The sequence below is a fragment of the Delphinus delphis genome, chromosome 18, assembly GCF_949987515.2.
Source record: "Delphinus delphis chromosome 18, mDelDel1.2, whole genome shotgun sequence".
Classification (NCBI taxonomy): Eukaryota; Metazoa; Chordata; class Mammalia; order Artiodactyla; family Delphinidae; genus Delphinus; species Delphinus delphis.
The window spans coordinates 26,175,209-26,199,369 of record NC_082700.1 but is presented as its reverse complement, the minus strand read 5'-3'; positions in this window follow the sequence as shown (position 1 = coordinate 26,199,369).

The window sequence follows — 24,161 nt, the reverse complement described above, 5'->3', positions numbered from 1 at the left end:
TGATCATTGAACACTTTAAATGAGATGATGATGCTGATGCTGATGATAATGAAAATGATAAAAGCAAACATTTGTGTAAAAATTACTAGCAGACACTGTTCTGAGTGCTTCACACATGTCAAGTCTAATCTATATCTAAGATAAATAATATGGACAAAGTGCCTGTATAATATCCTGCACTCTGAGAATGCCTAATAAATGGCATCTTTCTCACTGATGCAGGTTCGTGGTGGTTACGGTGGTGCTATTATCATTCCTTCCCCTTGAGATCCAGTCACTAGGGCCCCTAGTGTACTTAACAGAATATGCCTTCTCATGCCTTACATGATTTACATTAATAAAAATTCTTATCTGAGGGCAGTGTGATTGAAGCAGAATTTAGGCCACCTGCAAGAAAGCAAAACAGCTTTATTTATACTATTCTCAATATACTCATTCTCATTCACATAATTAAAAAATAAGAGTACCATCAGGAGGGTAATTTGGGGCATGGTGAATATTGAAGTATGGGATCAAAATGTTTAAAAAACAGAGGTATGTTAGAAGACAAAAACAGAGAAAGTATGTGTATCTAAAGAATATATGCGATGACCTTTTTGTAAATACATTTTTTTAAATAATATATACAAATATTTACAGAAATAGTGACAAGGTGATGGCAGACGCATTGGCATTAGAGTCAAGCTTTTAACCTGGCAAGCTGTCTAACAGGTCTCAAGTTTCTTGTCCTTATCTACTGAACAGAAGTATTAATGTCTGCCTCACAGAGATGGATGTGTATAACAAAGTGAAATACATGAAGTGCATAATATACTAGTCTGTATATCGTAGTCACTCAATAAATGTTAGCTCTTTCTCCAACTTAAAGTCTGTAAGTTCCTTAACAATAACAGCTGGATGAGACATTCTCAATGCATTGTGTCAAAAAACTAATTTGTGGACCCATCCTGACACAACGTAAGATCAACTTTATAGCACTTAGGGGGAGGGGGAAATGTTTAGAATTTTGTATTATATGACTAAGGATTATCATAATTAGTCAAATCATAAGACTAGTAAGGATCAATAATTAACTTCCTTCATCAATTCTTTATAGAATTCAGAATATTTTTAAATGATCTTCTTTAATAGATTTAATAGGATAGACAGAAAATAAAAAGTAAAGAACTAGACCACCATGCTTAGCAATTAATTAACTGCCTAAGAAATACCAAGGAAGAAGATGACTTTGGAGGAGGACATTGTATACAGGTAATAAATATGCCACTTTGTCACATGCAGATAAAACTTTGTAATAGGCACAAATAATGGAAAATAAACTTCTGTAAAAATAGAATTGCAAATGAGAACTAACAAAGCTCACTGAATGTATTGAATCAATATTTGCATTAGATAAGGGATTGTGTATTACCCCAGGAGAATTTCAAATGACTGCTGAAGTTCAGTAAGGGAGGACTTGGGGAGAGGTTGGGGGTGGGGGTGATGGTGCACACTGGTCCAAGAAATGCAGTATAAAATGGTGTATTAGAAGAGCTCGGCTCCATTGCCAGCATCGCTTAGTCTCATCTGGGACCACTCACTTGCCTCTACACTAGACATTTCAAATAGAAGGGCTAGGGTAAAAGAAGAAGAGCTGCCTGTGCAGTGTCAGCTACACCAGTGACAGAAGTATTTCTCTAAGACTTCTCTCCAATTGTTAAGAACACATCTGCTGTACTACAGAAGAACTTGAGGTTTACTTCTCTTTGCTTTAGCACCTTTATTAGTAGTGCTGCAAGGCTGAAGGACAACGTCTCAGGTGAAATGAGTATGTTTCAAGCCCAAATATTCCCAGCTTGAGCTTTCTGGATTGCCTGGTTTGAAATTGCTCAGAGTTATACATGTGTTTACAGCCACCCACCAACTTTATTAGGAAAACGTTTCATCCTACTAGAAGGTTGTTTTGTGTGTGTGTGTGTGTAATGACAAAGTGTTTCCTGTTTTTCTTATCTGTTTGCAATAAATCATTTTAAATAGCAAATACTTTCTCTAGCTCCTTTCCAGGCAGCAATAACTTTATATTAAATTTGATTTTGTACAGTTTGCATTTTGAATAAAGAGAAAAAAGAGAAGGATTGAACTGACCTTTAGCTATTTACACCTCATAAGTGTAGTTATAGAGTCAAAATTCCCATATAATTACCTTTACTTCTTCCCATGTGAATTATTTATTGAGGTACTCAGACCACCAAGCATTAAATGATTGAAACAATTAAAATCCACCCCATTTCCCAAATCTCTATAAACAGCAAATGAAAATATGTAGGGACTGTAAGAAAATGATTGAGTGATAAATATAACTTTTTCAACTAATATCAAACAACTAACACCTTTATTGATCATACATTATATGAGGAAATGAGACTCGAAGTCAGAGTCAGATTCTTAAATTCGGCCTCTTCTGATGTCTGAGCTGCAAACTTGATCAATTTATTTAATTTCTCTTAGCTAAATTCCTTACTTATAAAAAGAGGATAATAATATTATGAGATATTATATAGCAGTATATATATCTATATATCTATATCTATATCTATATATCTATATCTATATCTATATATATATATAAACGAGAAAATGTACCAGCTCCTAACAATTGATTAGGAGATTTTCGTTCCTTTCCCTACATGCAAAGTTCTGTCTTGACAGCAACTTGAGAATGTGACAAATGAAGAGAATTACCAAGTATAACATGTTATATTTGTCCCTCAAGGAGCTACCACTCCAACAGAGCATGAAAGATACTCATTCATGAAAAGTTAATTCATAATATTTTAGTATATAGAGGTTTATCATGAGATGCCCACAGAATTTAAAGGCAGATTTTATATTTGAAATTAAACTAGCAAAATTGTACCCCATTGGATGGGAAGGGCCATCTGTTGAGGGGGTTCAGTACAAACAAGCATCAGCAAATGCAAACTTGAGGAGGTTTGGGAAAAACCCAAAACCAAACAAACACGCCAGGCTGGATTTGTGGTTGTAGTGAGACAGACGTCAAGGAAGCCCAGAGTACTAGACACTCATGTTCTGGTCATCAACGCAACAGATGTGACAATTGTCTTCACTTTCTTTGTTCTGATACGAGGTTTACAAAACAGCTGTTTGATCATAACTTGACTTCATAGTCTTTCATCTTGGGAAAAGAATTTACTGACCTAAGAACACACTTGCTCCCTCTGTTTGGAAGTTCTGTTTTCATTTAAACTTTTTATCATAAACTAATAAATATACCAATTAGCTATGAGTTTAATTGACCAGAATCATTTCCCTTGAACCATCTTTGGACACAAAGACAAAACCAAATGAGGCTCTGGACTACCAAACTGTGCCCAGATCCTAGATCATGTAAGGTGACATGATTTTTCACTCTCAACAAATACTAAGCAACGTGGTTTATGTTAATGCTTCAAAATTAAAGCCCAGAACAGAACAGAACTAGAAAGAAATACTCTTATTTAATGGTTAGGCTATTGAAAATATAAAACAGTGGATAAAACCTCAAATGTCACAACAATCCTTCTACTGTGTTTTGTTTTTTGTTTTTAACATCTTTATTGGAGTATAACTGGCTTGTTTTGGGGTTTGGTTAAATATACCTTCATACCAATAACCACATTCTACTGAATCCATAAATCCCAACCTATGTGGTTGGGACCCATTATTAAGAAAGTCTGGGTTTCCATACTTTTTAAAACCTTCCAGGTGTTTCTAGTGTATAGGTTTGTGAATCCATGGACCTGTAGCAATTAATATAAAGAGTAAAAGCAGACCAGGTAGAAGCTATAGGTAAACCCAGTCTAAAGGAACAGCCCTTATTCCTCTATCACTAACTATTCCCTTCTGTAATTGCAGACTCATTGTCCATGGATCTTTGGTATGTTTGAGAAAATTCAGAAATCTGGAATTTTTGAAATTCTCCAATTTTCAATATTTGACAAACAATTCAAAGCTTTAAATATTATTCTGTAAATTTCACAAAGCATATTGTCTGGCCATGAGCTTGTGTCCTCTGTTTATAAACCAAGAAAGGCTATGTGACATGCAAAGCCATTATAGAGGTTCAAATACAACAAATCTTTAAACAGCAAGGACAAAATTAACACTTATATTGATGTGTTGACATCCTATAGATAAGATGATCAATTGGTGTAGTGTTTTGCTTTTCCTATTGATATTTTACCTTGAATTCAGTCAAGAGCCTAAGTGTCTTGAAGGCAGAAATTAGATTTAGTTTATGTTAATTTCACTTCTCTAGTCTTGAATGCATCCTTGGGCATTTATAAATCCTTGATCATGTTATAAATGTGATACATGAAATGTTTTAAATATAGACTAAGCCAGTCTTCTTTTTCATGGTTACCTGGAAGAAAAAAATATGCAGTTAATCAAGCAAGTATCTAGGGAATGTAGTTAGTGGTCAAAACCAATCTGTTAATTGCATTATGATCAAATCTCTCTCCCTCTCTCTCTCTCTCTTTCTTTTTCTCTTCTTTGCCAGTCTTCCTCCCTCATTCTCACTCTTTGTCTCTTTTACTCACTCAAAAGTTGGGATCTACCCAATCTTGAAAATGCCACTTTTTACATGAAAACAATCTGGAAAGAAACTGAAGGGAGTAACTTTTCTTAAGACTAACAGGGAACAACCATGGAAAAGCTTGAATATTGGCCATGAAAGGTTTTAATTACATTAACATCGATTGGAATAAGGGCAATTTAATTATAGAAAAGAGTTAAAGTTCTGTCCTCGAGTCACATTGTTTTTTGTTTCTAAGAGTTACTTTGGCTAGTCTTTATGAAGAGAAGTTTTTTGGGTTTTGTTTTCTATCCTTTTAATCTATTTTTAATTTTTTCCTGGAACCTTTCCTAAAAATTCAGCCAAATATGATAAATCAGATTGAAGCTGTGAAGCATCTCAAATCTAGTTATTGACTTATTATTTGATTTCAAATGCTCAAGAGAATATGCTGTTTATGAAGAGAAAACAATGCAAGCATTTCTAACTTAGGGAAAGAAGATATTTTAAGAGTGCAAAGGGCCCTGAGGAATGTTGATTAGAATTCTATACAGTATAAGAAATCTATTGTACAGAAGTAAAAAATTGAGCATTTAGGAAACAATTGGAAAGGTTGACATTGAAATTCAACAGAGACAAGTAGTAATCACAGCACTGAATTTAGAATGAACGAGTTGAATAAAATATAAGAACACTCACTAGAAGACCATTAAAGGCAGTGCTTGTAGTTGAAGGGTCTTAAAAAAATTCTACTGTCCATGACACAGTTTATCTTAAAATACATAAAACATCATGTACTTCAACTTTGCAATGAGGTGAGTACTTTATTATGTTTTAGTATTAGAGAATGGAAATACCTGGTGTCTGATTAAACACTACTTTTGTGAAATGTATTTACTCAAGAGAAATATATGTAAGACACTTGGATCTTTAAATATTGGATTTTTCTAAGAGACTTTTCATAACTATAAGTAACAATCTTCATTATGAAAATTTTTTTAAAAGCTAGGTTAATTGGTAGTCGTTGGGTGGAATTGAAATTTTTTGCTGTTATAAATTTGGTTTTAATGGCATTTGTTAGAATAGATTTGACCCCATGTTGAGATCACATATATAATTTATATCATATAATTATATTATATACTATAATAAACTATATTTAATTATTATATATATATGGTTATATTACAAACATAAATATATAGTAGGACATTACGAAACATGAGGGGGAACAAAATATTTTAATATATGACAGTTCAGAATCTTCCTTCCCCCTTTAGTCCTTTCTTCCTTTTAAATCTCATTGTATTCTATTATTTTATTTTGCTTTAAAGGATAAAGTCCTTCTTTATCCCTAAGTCATTTTAAGCATATGTATTCTACATTTTTCAGATTTTTTTACCTAAGTTCTTAGTATATAACTTCTGGCCCTCCACAGTGGATTACCTCCTCCTTTGGTTTGTAATTTTTACCAGGGATTGCCTTAACTCTGGGGCCTCTGTAGAGCCTGAGCTGTAGATAAGTCCCTACAGAGTGGTGATGTATTTGCTTCTACAGAGAGATCCATGGGTTTTACCAGTATGGGACTAAGTTTTATAATTAGTTCCCTGGCTTAGGAATTCCCACATCATGCCAAAATATAAGTTTGGTCACAAAATCCAAACATGTCACAAATTGTGGCTTGGACTGCTCAAGGGAGATTTCGCCCCACCTCCAGAATGTCAGGCAGGGTACACAGAATCTCCCTGAGCAAGTGCGAGTCTTAATTCAAGCTCCTCATCTTCTACAAGCCAAGACTCCTGCCTCCTGTCCTTATACAGATGTTAGAAATTCAGCCCCTGGGCTAAGTTCCTATAATCAAGAGTGCTAGGTCCCAGTTTGTTGGGACATTGGCTAACATGCTTACTGCTCTGGCTTTAATCTCTGGTGTGAGCATTTGGATTTTCCTTTTCTTTTTTCAAGCTCAGCATTTACATATTTAAATTTTTGATAGATTCTGTTAATATGCATTTAAAGTTTTATTTCTACTAAGAGGAGGCCTGTGTTAAATCAGTCTTCTATGTCGCTGAAATCAGAAGTCTCCTCCCCCACTCTTTGATGATGGAGGGGACAGATTTTCATGAAAAAGCTGTCAAGGCAATAGAAACTCCCCAAGATTTTATTCAAAGTTGTCACGAAATAAGTACTTAAATCCCTTTAAAATGTTAAGAAAATGTGAGTGTGAGAGAATCTTGTCTAGGAAAAGCTTTTTTAGATATAGTAACAGCTGCATATCTGACATGTTTTTCTTGTACCAAGGTGAGGATATTGGTGCTACAGGAATGTAACAAATGTGAACTGTTGGTGTAATTTAGTCCAATCCAGGATTTGGACTCAAAAGGGATAGTTCCATCCTTTTTATCAAAGACCAATTGCAAATTCCTTAACCTAATTGGGGCCAGAATGCCAAAATGAATGGAGGTAGATTGGTGGCAGCAAAGGATTATTATGGAGATAACAAAGGATTACAGGGCACTGGATTAGGATCCAGACGTTTCCTTTATAGAAGCTTTTAGGAAGTAGACAGCTGCCACCAACTACCACCAATTATGTCAAGGAAGCATCCCATATATGCTAGAGCCACACAAAGTCAATAGCAACAGAAAAGTAGCAACAGACCAAAGAAACAGGCAGATAAGCAGAAGCCAGAGTGTGATACCAGGCATGAGTGACAAAGCCAGGCATCAGGAGTGCATCCAGGAGGCAAATCTGTTCTGACAGCATATTTGGATGGTGAATAATTCCTGAAGTTTTAATCCAGCCTTTAACTCCATCCTAGCGTTTAGCGTGGGAAGATTCTTGGGCACAGCTATAACTTACTTCAGCAACACAGGCTCTGTTGCTTGCACACGATCACCACCAAAGTCCGGGCACACAAAAAGTACATCAGCAGGATTTCTATAGTACACAGGCTAGGAAAGCAATTTTCCTAATACTGAGTAAAATAGAAAAAGCCTTCTATCCAGCAAATTTTTAATTAAAATTAAGAATATCGTTTCCTTGGATGGATTTAGAGACTGTCATACAGAGTGAAGTAAGTCAGAAAGAGAAAAACAAATACCGTATGCTACCACATATATATGGAATCTAAAAAAAAAAAAAAGGTTCTGATGCAGATGTAGAGAATGGACTTGAGGACGTGGGGTGGGGGAAGGGTAAGCCGGGATGAAGTGAGAGAGTAGCATGGACATACATACACTATCAAATGTAAAACAGGTAGCTAGTGGGAAGCAGCCATATAGCACAGGGAGATCAGCTGGGTGCTTTGTGACCACCTAGAGGGGTGGGATAGGGAGGGTGGGAGGGAAACACAAGAGGGAGGAGATATGGGAACATACGTATATGTATAACTGATTCACTTTGTTATAAAGCAGAAACTAAGACAACATTGTAAAGCAATTATACTCCAATGAAGATGTTAAAAGAAAAAAAAATATGAGAGAGACTTAGGGCCTTTTTAGGCTTTGGATTAAGAAAATGTGGCTGGTTTGATTTTCTATCCAGACCACTCAAAATTTCATTCTCCATGTCAGCAATAAAGCTCTTTCACATTCTTGTCATTCATGTGTTCACTGAAGTAGCACTTTTAAGTTTTTTCAATAACTTTTCCTTTGTATTCAAATCTTGACTAACTATTCGCAAAAGAGGCCTAGCTTTTGGCCTATCTCCATTTTTGACATGCCTTCCTCACTAAGCTTAATCCTTTCTAGCTTTTGATTTTAAGTGAGAGGCATGCAACACTTCCTTTCACTTGAAAACTTAGAGATCGTTGTAGGGTTATTAATTGACCTAATTTCATTATTGTTGTGTTTCAGGGAATAAGGAGGCCCAAGGAGAGGGAGAAAGACAGGGGAATGGTCGGTTGTTCAGTGGAGCAGTCAGAACCCAAACAGGATTTATTGATTAAGTTTGTCATCTCATATAGGTGTAGTTCACAGTCCCCTGAAATAATTATAATAGTTACATCAAAGATCACTGATCAGGAGACCTTCAAGATGGTGGAGGAGTAAGATGTGGAAATCACCTTCCACACCACAAATACATCAGAAATACATCTACATGTGGAACAACTCCTACAGAACACCTACTGAACGCTGACAGAAGACCTCAGACTTCCCAAAAGGCAAGGAACTCCCCACGTACCTGGGTAGGGCAAAAGAGAAAAGATAAAACAGAGACAAAAGAATAGGGACGGAACCTGCACATCTAGGAGGGAGCTGTGAAGGAGGAAAAGTTTCCACACACTAGGAAACCTCTTCACTGACAGAGACAGGGTGTGGCGGAGGGGAAGCATCGGAGACATGGAACAACAGGGGTGCAGAGGGCAAAGCAGAGAAATTCCCACACAGAGGATCGGTGCCGACCAGCATCCACCAGCCTGAGAGGCTTGTCTGCTCACCTGCCGGGTCAGGTTGGGGCAGTGAACTGAGGCTCCGGCTTCGGAGGTAGGATTCCAGGAAGAGGACTGGGGTTGGCTACGTGAACACAGCCTGAAGGGGGCTAGTGCACCACAGATAGCCGGGAGGGAGTCCGGGAAAAGTCTGGACCTGCCTAAGAGGCAAGAGACCATTGTTTCAGGGTGCACGAGGAGAGGGGATTCAGAGCACCATCTAAAAGAGATCCAGAGATGGACGTGAGCCACAGCTATCAGCACAGACACCAGAGACGGGCATGAAACGCTAAGGCTGCTGCTGCCACTACCAAGAAGCCTGTGTGCAAGCACAGGTCACTATCCACACCTCTCCTCCCGGGAGCCTGTGCAGCCCCCCACTGCCAGGGTCCTGTGATCCAAGGACAACTTCCCCGGGAGAACACACAGCACGCCTCAGGCTGTTGTAATGTCACACAAACCTCTGCCGCTGCAGGATCACCCCACATTTTCTACCCCTCCCTCCCACCATCCTGAGTGAGCCAGAGTGCCCTGATCAGCTTCTCCTTTAACTCTATCCTGTGAGTGAAGAAAAGACACCCTCAAGCTGCCTACATGCAGAAATGGGGCCAAATCCAAAGCTGAACACAAAGACCTGTGTGAACAAAGAAAGGGAAGTTTCTCCCAACAGCCTCAGGAGCAGCGGATTAAATCTCCACAATCAACTCGATATACACTGCATCTGAAATACCTGAATAGACAATGAATCATCCCAAAATTGAGGCGGTGGGCTTTAGGATCAACAGTAGACTTGGGGTTTGCTTTCTGCATCTAATTTGTTCCTAGTTTTATGTTTATCTTAGTTTAGTATTTAGAGTTTATTATCATTGGTATATTTGTTATTGATTTGGTTGCTCTCTTCCTCCTTTTTCTTTTATATATATATAGGGAGAGATTTTTTTATTTTTCTCTTTTTCTGAGTGTGTATATGTATGTTTCTTTGTGTGATTTTGTCTGTATAGCTTTGCTTTTACCATTTGTCCTATGGTTCTGTCTGTCTGTTGTTATTTTTTTAGTATAGCTTTTAGTGCTTATATCATTGGTAGATTTGGTTTTTGGTTTGGTTGCTCTCTTTCTTTCCTTCATTTTTATTTTCTTCTTTTTATTACTTTCTAATTTTTTAAATAATTATATTTTAATAACTTTATTTTATTATTATTTATTTTTCTTTCTTTCTTTTTTTCTCCCTTTTCTTCTGAGGTGTGTGGCTGACATGTTCTTGGTGCTCTGACCGGGTGTCAAGCCTCTGAGGTGGGAGAGCTGAGTTCAAGACATTTGTGCACCAGAGACCTCCCAGCTCCATGTAATATCAAATGGCAAAAGCTCTTCCAGAGATATCCATCTCAACGCTAAGACCCGGATCCACTCAATGACCAGCAAGCTACACTGCTGGACACCTTATGCCAAACAACTAAAAAGACAGGAACACAATCCCACCCATTAGCAGAGAGGCTGCCTAAAGTCATAAGGTCACAGACACCCCAAAACACACCACCAGATGCAGTCCTACCCACCAGAAAGAAAAGACCCAGCCTCAACCACCAGAAAACAGGCACTAGTTGCATCCACCAGGAAGCATATACAACCCACTGAACCAACCGTAGTCACTGGCGGTAAACACCAAAAAAAACAGGAACTATGAACCTGCAGCCTGAGAAAAGGAGACACCAAACACAGTAAGTGAAGCAAAATAAGAAGACAGAGAAACACACAGCAGATGAAGGAGCAAGGTAAAAAACCACCAGAACAAAAAAATGAAGAGGAAATAGGCAGCCTATCAGAAAAAAAATTCAGAGTAATAATAGTAAAGATGATCCAAAATCTTGGAAATAAAATGGAGGAAATACAAGAAATGTTTAACAAGGACCTGGAAGAACTAAAGAGCAAAGAAACAATGATGAACAAAACAATAAATGAAATTAAAAATTCTCAAGAAGGAATCAATAGCAGAATAATTGAGGCAGAAGAACAGATAGGTGACCTAGAAAATAAAATAGTGGAAATAACTGCTGCAGAGCAGAATAAAGAAAAAGGAATGAAAAGAATTGAGGACAGTCTCAGAGACCTCTGGGACAACATAAAAAGCACCAACATTCAAATTTAAGGGGTCCCAGAAGAAGAGAGAAACAAAGGGACTGAGAAAATATCTGAAGAGATTATAGTTGAAAATTTCCCTAATATGCAAAAGGAAATAGTTAATCAAGTCCAGGAAGTACAGAGAGTCCCATACAGGATAAATCCAAGGAAAAACATGCCAAGACACATAATAATCAAACTATCAAAAATTAAATTCAAAGAAAAAATATTAAAAGCAGCAAGGGAAACACAACAAATAATATACAAGGGAATCCTCATAAGGTTAACAGCTGATGTTTCAGAAGAAACTCTGCAAGCCAGAAGGGAGTGGCAGGACATATTTAAAGTGATGAAAGGCAAAAACCTGCAACCAAGATTACTCTACACAGCAAGGATCTCATTCAGATTCGACAGAGAAATTAAAACCTTTACAGACAAGCAAAAGCTAAGAGAATTCAGCACCACCAAACCAGCTTCACAAAAACTGCTACAGGAATTTTGCTAAGAAGGAAACACAAGAAAAGAAAAAGACCCACAAGAAAAAACACAATCAATTAAGAAAATGGTAATAGGAAAATATATAGATAATCAACTTGAATGTAAAAGTATTAAATGCTCCAACCAAAAGACACAGACTGGTTGAATGGATACAAAAACAAGACCCATATATATGATGTCTACATGAATCCCACTTCCAAACAAGGGACACACACAGATGGAAAGTGAGGGAATGGAAAAAGATATTCCATGCAAAAGGAAACCAAAAGAAAGCTGAAGTAACAATTATCATATCAGACAAAATAGACTTTAAAATAAAGACTATTACAAGGGGCAAAGAAGGAAACTACATAATGATCAAGGGATCAATAAAAGATGAAGATATAACAACTGTAAATGTTTATGCACCCAACATAGGAGCACCTCAATACATAAGGCAAACACTAACAGCCATAAAAGGGGAAATTGACAGTAACACAGTCATAGAGGAGACTTTAACACCCCACTTTTACCAATGGACAGATCATCCAAAATGAAAATAAATAAGGAAACATAAGCTTTAAATGATACATTAAAAAACATGGACTTAATTGATATTTCCAGGATATTCCATCCAAAATCAACAGAATACACTTTCTTCTCAAGTGCTCGTGTAACATTCTCCAGGATAGATCATATCTTGGGTCACAAAACAAGCCTTGGTAATTTTAAGAAGATTGAAATTTTATAAAGGATCTTTTCAGACCACAACACTGTGAGACTAGATATCAATAACAGGAGAAAATCTGTAAAAGATACAAACACATGGAGGCTATACAACACACTACTTAGTAACCAAGAGATCAATGAAGCAATCAAAGAGGAAACCAAAAAATACGTAGAAACAAGTGACAATGAAAACATGACAACCCAAAACATATGGGATGCAGCAAAAACAGTTCTAAGAGGGAAGTTTATAGCAATATAAGCCTACCTCAAGAAAGAAGAAAAATCTGAAATAAAAAAATTAACTTTAACCTAAAGCAATTAGAGAAAGAAGAAAAAAAACCCTCAAAGTTAGCACAAGGAAAGAAATCATAAAGGTCAGATCAGAAATAAAAGAAAAATAAATGAAGTAAACAATAGCAAAGATCAATAAAATTAAAAGCTGATTCATTAAGAAGATAAACAAAATTGATAAACCATTAGCCAGACTCATCAAGAAAAAAAGGGAGAAGATTCAAATCAATAGAATTAGACATGAAACAGGAGAATTAACAACTGACACTGCAGAAATACAAAGGATCATAAGAGATCACTACAAGCAACTATATGCCAATTAAATGGACAACCTAAAAGAAATGGACAAATTTGTAGAAAAGCACAACCTTCCGAGACTGAACCAGGTAGAAGCACAAAATATAAACAGACCAATCACAAGCACTAAAATTGAGACTGTGATTAAAAATCTTCCAAAAAACAAAAGCCCAGCACCAGGTGGCATCACAGGTGAATTCTATCAAACATTTAGAGAAGAGTTAACACCTATCCTTCTCAAACGCTTCCAAAATATAACGGAGAGAGGAACACTCCCAAACTCGTTCTACAAGGTCACCATCACCCTGATACCAAAACCAGAAAAAGATGTCACAAGGAAAGAAAACTACAGGCCAATATCACTGATGAACATAGATGCAAATATCCTCAACAAAATACTAGCAAACAGAGTCCTACAGCACATTAAAAGGATCATACACCATGATCAAGTGTGGTTTACCTCAGGAATGCAAGGATTCTTCAATATACACAAACCAATCAGTGTGGTAAACCATATTAACAAACTGAAGGATAAAAACCATATGATCATCTCAATAGATAAAGAAAAATCTTTTGACAAAATTCAACACCCATTTATGATAAAAGCTCTCCAGAAAGTAAGCATAGAGGAAACTTACCTGAACATAATAAAGGCCATATATGACAAACTCACAGACAACATCTTTCTCAATGGTGAAAAACTGAAAGCATTTCCACTAAGATCAGGAACAAGACAAGGTTGCCCACCCCTACCACTATTACTCAACGTAATTTTGGAAGGGTTAGCCACAGCAATCAGAGAAGAAAAAGAAATAAAATGAATCCATATAGGAAAAGAAGAAATAAAGCTGTCACTATTTGCAGATGACATGAATCTATACATAGAGAATCCTAAAGATGTTATCAGAAAACTACTAGATCTAATCAATGAATTTGGTAAAGCAGTAAGATACATATTAATGAACAGAAATCTCTTGCATTCCTATAAACAAATGATGAGAAATCTGAAAGAGAATTTAAATAAACTCTCCCATTTACCATTGCAAAAAAAAATAAATAAAATACCTAGGAACAAACCTACCTAAGGGGATAAAATACCTGTACTCAGAAACTATAAGGCACTGATGAAACAAATCAAAGATCATACAAACAGATGGAGAGATACACCATATTATTGGATTGAAAGAATCAACATTGTGAAAATGACTGTACTACCCATAGAAATCTACAGATGCAATCCCTATCAAACTACCAATGACATTTTTCACAGAAGTAGAACAAAAATTTCTCAACTTGTATGGAAACACAAAAGACTCCAAATAGCCAAAGCAATCCTGAGAAAGAAAAATGGAGCTGGAGGAATCAGGCACCTAGACTTCAGACTATACTACAAACCTACAGTAATCAAGACAGTATGGTATTGGCACAAAAACAGAAATATAGATCAATGGAACAGGACAGAAAGCCCAGAGATAAACCCACGCACATATGGTCACCTTATTTTTGATAAAGGAGGCAACAATATACAATGGAGAAAAGATTACCTCTTCAATAAGTGGTGCTGGGAAAACTGGAGAGCTACATGTAAAAGAATGAAATTATAACACTCCCTAACACCATACACAAAAATAAACTCAAAATGGATTAAAGACCTAAATGTAAGGCCAGACACTATCAAACTGTTAGACGAAAACATAGGCAGAACACTCTATGACATAAATCACAGCAAAATCCTTTTTCACCCACCAAGAGAAATGAAAATAAAAACAAAAAAACAAATGGGACCTAATGAAACTTCAAAGCTTTTGCACAGCAAAGGAAACCATAAATAAGACCAAAAGACAACCCTCAGAATGAGAGAAAATATTTGCAAGTGAAGCAACTAACAAAGGATTAACCTCTGAAATTTACAAGCAGCTCATGAAACTCAATATCAAAAAACAAACAACCCAATCCAAAAATGGGCAGAAGACCTAAATAGACATTTCTCCAAAGAAGATATACAGATTGTCAACAAACACATGAAAGAATGCTCAACATCCCTAATCATTACAGAAATGCAAATCAAAACTACAATGAGGTATCACCTCACACCAGTCAGAATGGCCATCATCAAAAATTCTACAAACAATAAATGCTGGAGAGGCTGTGGAGAAAAGGGAACCCTCTTGCATTGTTGGTGGGAATGTAAATTGATACATCCACTATGGGGATCAGTATGGAGATTCCTTTAAAAAGTACAAATAGAGTTACCATATGACCCAGCAGTCCCACTACTGGGCATATTCCCTGAGAAAACCATAATTCAAAAAGAGTCATGTACCACAATGTTCATTGTAGCACTATTTACAATAGCCAGGAAATGGAAGGAACCTAAGTGTCCATTGACAGATAAATGGATAAAGAACATGTGGCACATATATACAATGGAATATTACTCAGCCATAAAAATAAGTGAAATTGAGTTATTTGTAGTGAGTTGGATGGACATAGCATCTGTCATACAGAGTGAAATAAGTCAGAAAGAGAAAAATGAATACCATATTCTAACACATATACATGGAATATATATATATATATATATATATATATATATATATGGTTCTGAAGAACCTAAGGGAAGGACAGGAATAAAGATGCAGATGTAGAGAATGCATTTGAGGACAAAGGGAGGGGGATGGGTAAGCTGGGACGAAGTGAGAAAGTGGCATGGACTTATATATACTACCAAATATAAAATAGATAGCTAGTGGGAAGCAGGCACATGGCACAGGGAGATCAGCTTGGTGCTTCATGACCACCTAGAGGGGTGGGATAGGGAGAGTGGGAGGGAGGGAGATGCAAGAGGGAAGAGCTATAGGGATATATGTGTATGTATAGCTGATTAACTTTGTTATAAAACAGAAACTAACACACTATTGTAAAGCAATTATACTCCAATGAAGATTTTAAAAAATAAAAAAAAGATCACTGATCACAGATCACCATAATAAATAAAGTAATGATGAAAAAGTTTGAGGAAAAAAAAGAATATCACTTCTAGTAATCATACATATGTGTCTATCCCTAGCTGTATGTATGAATAAAAGAATATATTTATATCAAAGCTTAACACTAGAGGAAATCTAATGGAGTGTAATGGCAAAACCTGCACTTAGAGCAAATTTTTATCCAAAACTTGGTTAAGTTTGTACTGTTAGGCAGTAGCATAGAAAATATGGCAGTGCATACACTAGAATTAAGTCTTCTGACTCTCAGTTCAGTAGTCTTCCAAGAAGAGAAATAGTCTGCATATAATTTTAATTCTAGTGGTGAAGAGTTGAGTTAATCATGATCCTATTAGCAAGATTTCATCTTTGGTCCATATAAAGTCCTTAATTACTATTATTTTTGAATTATAATTACCATACAATATTATCTTATTTTCAGGTTCCCTTCTATTCTTCATCCCCATTCCATTTCCCTTCCTCTACCCGGGAATTCAGTCAAATGTGACCAATATATGACATTGCATATGTAAATTTCCCTTGCACATTGTAGGCATGTTTAAGTGTGTATAACTGTTTTTAATTTCCCTAAACTGTATGGACGTAGTTCTAATTCTTACTCCTCTTCTTAAAATCTGCATTTTAAAACTGAGCGTAGTGCTTAATGTACTGCCAGTTCATTGTTTCTAACCATTGCATAGCATTACGTAATAAATACTTCCACATTTTGGTTGTCCACTCCCACAGTAATAGAATCTAAGATCTATCACTTCATTTTCAATTCATTAGCTGTCAATTCATTTTCAATTAATGTCTGTTTTATCTCTGAAATTCAAACAGGCACTACAATCTACAGTCAGATCCTATGGTTTGGTAGGGTACGTTTCCTCATGATATATAAGGTAGATGTCTTATGGGCTTCCTATTTACAACTTATGAAATCTTTTGCTCAATATGTCATTTCTTAAATATACTACTAACAGCTAATCACACAGAAAGAAATATCAGTGGTTACAAGAATTTGGGCTATGTATCATGTCCAAGGGGAAGTGGTTAGAGATTTTCTGTAAGATTAGAAATATTCTTTGGAGTAAATCCCTGTGTGACAATTAGCACTACATTTATTGCTTCACAATAGAAAATACCTTTTTAATGTGTGGGAATATAATTTACCAGTTAAAATTCTAAAAATATAAACCAGTTATTCCCTTGATGACTTTAGTCACAAGAAATAACGTGAAAGTATTCACAGAACAATGAGTGGGAGGCAGTATTCAAAGCAAACAACAAACCAGTGACCCAGTATCTTAAAGACTAAATATTGCTAAGTGCTTCCAGAGACCCTCAATTGATTCTATTAGTTTGAATATGTATCGAATCTGATCATGTATTCTGCCCAATATGCATCATGAATTTTTTACTTATATTTTAAAACTGGAACTTAGACAAGGAATAATAGGGTACAAGACATTCAAGAGATTGAGATGAATGGGGACTCTGGACAAGCAAGATGGCATGGCAAGCTAAGAATTATGTCATACATATTTAAGAGCTACATTAAAATGCAGCATGAACCCCAAGCAGGGACTCTCAGGAGAGCTGAGTGCTAAATGGAACACCTTGTTTAATTGATGTATGACTTAAGGTTACTCATCCAACCTCTCAAGAATATCTTGTTCCTCTGGTAAAAGAGAGAAGGAACATGTCCCACTTCACGTAGCATGTTGTGATCATAAAACCCAGTGACACCACAGCACTTAGAGGAAAACGAACTTCCGTGTTTTAATATTCATATAGAATGTTTCATAACTGAAGCTGATATGCTGACCATCAAGAAGGAAATATGAATAATGTGGAAACTGGTGAGGCAGGATTTTAAGAATTTTCCCTCACAGCTAAATTTCTTTTTATTGAAGTTGAAGTGTTATGGCTTGAGAATATTTAGGATAGAAGACTATTTAAAAGCTGAAAGAAAATTATTTAGCAAGTTTATTAAGCTAATACACAGTCATCAACCAAGAAGTGTTACTGGGAACTTTGGAATATAGGGTGCTGTGTGCACAGTCACAGGGGTGGTAGACACCCTACCAAAGCTTCAATAATGAGCAAAGTAAGCTGAGGCTGTCCAGACAAAAAACCATATCTCCATACCATCCACCCTTTGAAACATGCACACACACACACACACACACACACACACACACTCACAAAAATGAGGGAACAAAATCAAGTTCAAAAAAAATACCTTAAAAGAACTGAGGGAAAGACAATAGCATTAAAAATGATGTGAGAAAAGGTACAGGGACTAGAGGACAGGCTGAGGAGATCCAGTGCACATTTGAAAAGAATTTCAAAAGAAAAGTAGGAAGCAATAAACATGAAATAATGCAAGAGAAAAAATCAGCCAGTAAAAAAAGAATTGAATTTGCAAATTTAAAAGGATTTTTCTTAGAATTTAAGATAGAATACTCATTTATAGATCTATCTCAGCAAAACTTTTAAAGGTTAAAAAAATAGAAAGCCAATAACCATAAAAATAGGAAAAACTAAACCAACTTGCCTGCAAACAAATTAAGTGGCAGGCCATAAAAAGTAAAGGGAGAAGGAAGAAAGTATAAGAATTTCTCATCTTACACTGGGTATATAAAATAGCAATTTTACTATTTATACTTAGAGAAACACAAATCCAGAAGAGTTTTTCACTTTAAAGGTAATAATAAGTAGAATAAAAAGAGGGTGCATGCCATCCTAATCACTAGATTTGAAAAAAAAGCAAATGCCATCAGAGAAAAATAAAAATAAAAAATTTTTAAATGGAAGTAATGATACAAAAATATCAGAATGACATCAGATTGCTCCCCAACAGTACTAGAACCTAGAAAAAATTGGAATAGCAAGTACAAATTAAGAAGAAAAGACTGTAACTTGAGGTTCCTCTATCAAGCCTTGATAACATTCACTTGTTAGAGTGAAAGAAATCTATTCAACAATAGATAGATTAGATGATAGGTAGGTAGGTAGGTAGATGGATAGATAGATAGATAGATAGGTATAGGTTATTAATGTATATTCAGGAAAAGACATTGCTGTATGGAGAGGGAAGCAGGAAAGAAAAACTAGATGGCATCTTTGAAAAATGTATGTATTTAATTACACTTATTTATTAATACAAATTATATTTTTGTATACATGTATAAATTAATGTACAGAATCCTTAAAGTATATTTTTTATGAAAAACCATGGATTTCTAAAATTTCTCAAGAAATAGAAAAAATGAAAAGATTAATAACCAAGAAGTAAGCTGAAAGATGTTTTAGAAGAATTACTTAGAAATAAGGCCTCAAAACATAAAAAGCTAAAATAATAAAATTACAGAAAACATAGGAGATTAGCATAGCCTCCTTGTGATTGATAGACAACAAATACTGACTAAACAGAAAAGAATTATAAATCAGAACTTTTCAAATTAAAAACTTCAACTCACCAAAAGGCACTGCTATGAAAATGAAAAATAAGCTACAGTCAGGGAATAAATATGAATATTTGAGAAAGGACTTGTACCCAGAATACATAAAGGATACCATCAAATCAATGATAATAAAAAATGCAAATAAATTGGCAAAGACTTGAAAAGATACTTCATAAAAGAGGATAAATATATCTCCAACAAGCATATGAATGGTGATTGGCATCATTAGTCATCAGAGAAATGCAAATTAAAACCACAATGAGATTTCACTTCACACCCATTAGAATGACAAAAAGACTGATAATACCAAGGGTTGGTGATGATGGGTAATTGTCATTCTTACTCATCACTGGTAAAATGGTGCAATCACTTTGGAAAATAGTTCGGTAGTTTCTTACAAAGCCTCACTATGAGCCCATAACTACTTTTAGGTATATATACAGGAGAAATAAAAGACTATTTTCTACAAAAATGGCCAAACAAAAATCTATAGAACCACTTTATTCACAATAGACAAAAACAGAAATAGCCCAGGAGAGGAGCTTCAAGATGGCAGAAGAGTAAGACGTGGAGATCACCTTCCTCCCCACAAATACATCAGAAATACATCTACATGTGGAACAACTCCTACAGAACACCTACTGAACGCTGGCAGAAGACCTCAGACCTCCCAAAAGGCAAGAAACTCCCCACGTACCTGGGTAGGGCAAAAGAAAAAAGAAAAAACAGAGACCAAAAATAGGGACGGGACCTGCACCAGTGGGAGGGAGCTGTGAAGGAGAAAAGGTTTCCACACACTAGGAAGCCCCTTCGTGGGTGGAGACTGTGGATGTCAGAGGGGGGAAGCTTCGGAGCCACAGTGGAGAGCACAGCAACAGGGGTGCAGAGGGCAAAGCGGAGAGATTCCTGCACAGTCACCAGCCCGAGAGGCTTGTCTGCTCACCCGCCGGGACGGGTGGGGGCTGGGAGCTGAGGCTCCAGCTTGAGAGGTCAGATCCCAGAGAGAAGACTGGGGTTGGCTGTGTGAACACGCCTGAAGGGGGCTAGTGTGCCACAGCTAGCCAGGAGGTAGTCCGGGAAAAGGTCTGGACCTGCCTAAGAGGCAAGAGACATTTTCTTGCCTCTTTTTTTCAAGGTGCACGAGGAGAGGGGATTTAGAGCACCACCTAAACAAGCTCCAGAGATGGGCACAATCCACGGCTATCAGCACAGACCACAGAGACGGGCATGAGACACTAAGTCTACTGCTGCAGCCACCAAGAAGCCTGTGTGCGAGCACAGGTCACTATCCATACCTCCCCTCCCGGGAGCCTGTGCAGCCCGCCACTGCCAGGGTCCTGTGATCCAGGGACAACTTCCCCGGGAGAACACATGGCACCTCAGGCTGTTGCAACGTCATGCTGGCTTCTGCCGCCACAGGCTCACCCTGCATCCATACCCCTCACTCCCTCCGACCTGAGTGAGCCAGAGCCCCCTAATCAGCTGCTCCTTTAACCCCTTTCTGTCTGAGCGGGAACAGACGCCCTCAGGCGACCTACGCACAGAAATGGGGCCAAATCCAAAGCTGAACCCCAGGAGCTGTGTGAACAAAGAAGAGAAAGGGAATTCTCTCCCAGCAGCCTCAGGAGCAGCAGATTAAATCTCCACAATCAACTTGAAGTACCCTGCATCTGCAGAACACCTGAATAGACAATGAATCTTCCAAAATTGATGTGCTGGACTTTGGGAGGAACAATATATATATATATATTTTTTCCCTTTTTCTCTTTTTTTGAGTGTGTATGTGTATGCTTCTGTGTGTGAGTTTGTCTGTATAGCTTCACTTTTACCATTTATCCAAGGGTACTGTCTGTCCATTTTTTACAGTATAGTTTTTAGCACTGGTTATCATTGGTGGATTTGTTTTTTGGTTTGGTTGCTTTCTTCTTTCTGTTGCTATTAATTACTTTTTAATTTTTTTTAATTTTTTATTTTAATGAAATTTTATTTCTTTTCTTTTCTTTTCTTTCTTCCTTTCTTTCTTTCTCCCTTTTATTCTGAGATTGTAGATGACAGAGTCTTGGGGCTCTGGCCTGTCATCTTGGTTGTGCCTCTGAGGTGGGAGAGCCAAGTTCAGGACATTGCTCCACCAGAGACCTCCCAGCCCCACGTCTTATCAAACGGCAAAAATCTCCCATAGATCTCCATCTCAACGCCAAGACCCAGCTTCACTCAACAACCTGCAAGCAACATTCCTGGACAGCCTATGCCAAACAACTAGCAAGGGAACATAACCCCACCCATTAGCAGAGAGGCTACTTAAAATCAAAATGAGGTCACAGACACCCCAAAACAGACCATCAGGTGCATACCTGCCCATCAGAAAAACAGGATCCGGCCTCACCCACCAGAACACAGCCACTAGTCCCCTCCACCAGGAAGCCTACACAATCCACTGAACCAACCTTAGCCACTGGGGGCAGCCATTGGGGGCAGACCAAAAACAATGGGAACTATGAACTTGCAGGCTGCAAAAAGGAGACCCCAAACATAGTAACTTAAGCAGAATGAGAAGACAGAGAAACACACAGCAGATGAAGGAGCAAGGTAAAAACCCACCAGACCTAAAAAATGAAGAGGAAATAGGCAGTCTATCTGAAAAAGAATTCAGAGTAATGATAGTAAACATGATCCAAAACCTTGGAAACAGAATGGAGAAAATACAAGAAATGTTTAACAAGAATTTAGAAGAACTAAAGAGCAAACAAACAATGATGAACAATGCAATAAATGAAATGAAAAACTCTCTAGAAGGAATCAATAGCAGAATAATTGAGGCAAAAGAACAGATGAGTGACCTGGAAGATAAAATAGTGGAAATAACTACCACAGAGTAGAATAAAGAAAAAAGAATGGAAAGAATTGAGGACAGTTTGAGAGACCTCTGGGACAACATTGAATGCAACAACACTCGAATTATAGGGGTTCCAGAAGAACAGGAGAGAAAGAAGAGCACTGAGAAAATATCTGAAGAGACTATAGGTGGAAACTTCCCTAACATGGAAAAATAAATAATTAATCAAGTCCAGGAAGCACAGAGAGTCCCATACAGGATAAATGCAAGGAGAAACATGCCAAGACACATATTAATCAAACTATCAAAAATTAAATTCAAAGAAAAAATACTAATAGCAGCAAGGGAAAAACAACAAATGACATACAAGGGAATCCCCATAAGGTTAAGAGCTGATTTTCCAGCAGAAACTCTGCAAGCCAGAAGAGAGTGGCAGGACATATTTAAAGTGATGAAAGGGAAAAACCCACAATGACGATTACTCTACCCAGCAAGGATCTCATTCAGATTTTATGGAAAAATTAAAACCTTTACAAACAAGCAATAGCTAAGAGAATTCAGCACCACCAAACCAGCTTTACAACAAATGCTAAAGGAACTCTAGGGAGGAGACACAAGAAAAGGAAAAGACCTACAATAACAAACCCAAAACAATTAAGAAAATGGTAATAGGAACATACATCTCAATAACTACCTTAAATGTAAATGGATCAAATACTCCAACCAAAACACATAGACTGGCTGAATGGATACAAAAACAAGACCCATATATATGCTGTCTACAAGAGACCCACTTCAGACCTAGGGACACATACAGATGGAAACTGAGGGAATGGAAAAAGATATTCCATGCAAATAGAAATCAAAAGAAAGCTGGAGTAGCAATACTCATATCAGACAAAATAGACTTTTAAATAAAGACTATTAAAAGAGAAATGAAGGACACTACATAATGATCAAGGGATCAATCCAAGAAGATATAAAAATTGTAAGTATTTATACACCCAACATAGGTGCACCTCAATATATAAGGCAAAAACTAACAGCCATAAAAGGGGAAATTGACATTAACAAAATCAAATAGGGGACTGTAACACCCCACATACACAGATGAACAGATCATTGAAAATGAAAATAAATAAAAAAAAAAAACTTTAAATGATATGTTAAACAAGATGGACCAAATTGATATTTATAGGATAATCCATCCAAAAGAAGCAGAACATACTTTCTTCTCAAATGCTCATGGAACATTCTCCAGGATAGATCATATCTTGGGTCACAACTCAAGCCTTGGTAAATTAAAGAAAATTGAAATCATATCAAGTATCTTTTGTGACTGCAATGGTATGAGACTAGATATCAATTACAGGAAAAAATCTGTAAAAAATACAAGTACATGGAGGCTAAACAATGCACTACTTAATAACCAAGAGATCACTGAAGAAATCAAAGAGGAAAGCAAAAAGTACCTAGAAACAAGTGACAATGAAAACACGACAACCCTAAACCTTAGGGATGCAGTAAAAGCAGTTCTAAGAGGGCAATTCATAGCAGTACAATCCTACCTTAAGAAACAAGGAACATCTCAAATAAACAACCTAACCTTACACCTAATGCAATTAGAGAAAGAAGAACAAAAATCCCCAAAGTTAGCACAAGGAAAGAAATCATAAAGATAAGATCAGAAATAAATGAAAAAGAAATGAAGGAAACAATAGCAAAGATCAATAAAAGTAAAAGCTGGTTTTTGAGAAGATAAACAAAATTGAAAAACCATTAGCCAGATTCATCAAGAAAAAGAGGGAGAAGACTCAAATCAATAGAATTAGAAATAAAAAAGAAGTAACAACTGACACTGTAGAAATAGAAAGGATCATGAGAGATTAGTACAAGCAACTATATGTCAATTAAATGGACAACATAGAAGAGATGGACAAATTCGTACAAAAGCACAACTTCCCGAGACTGAACCAGG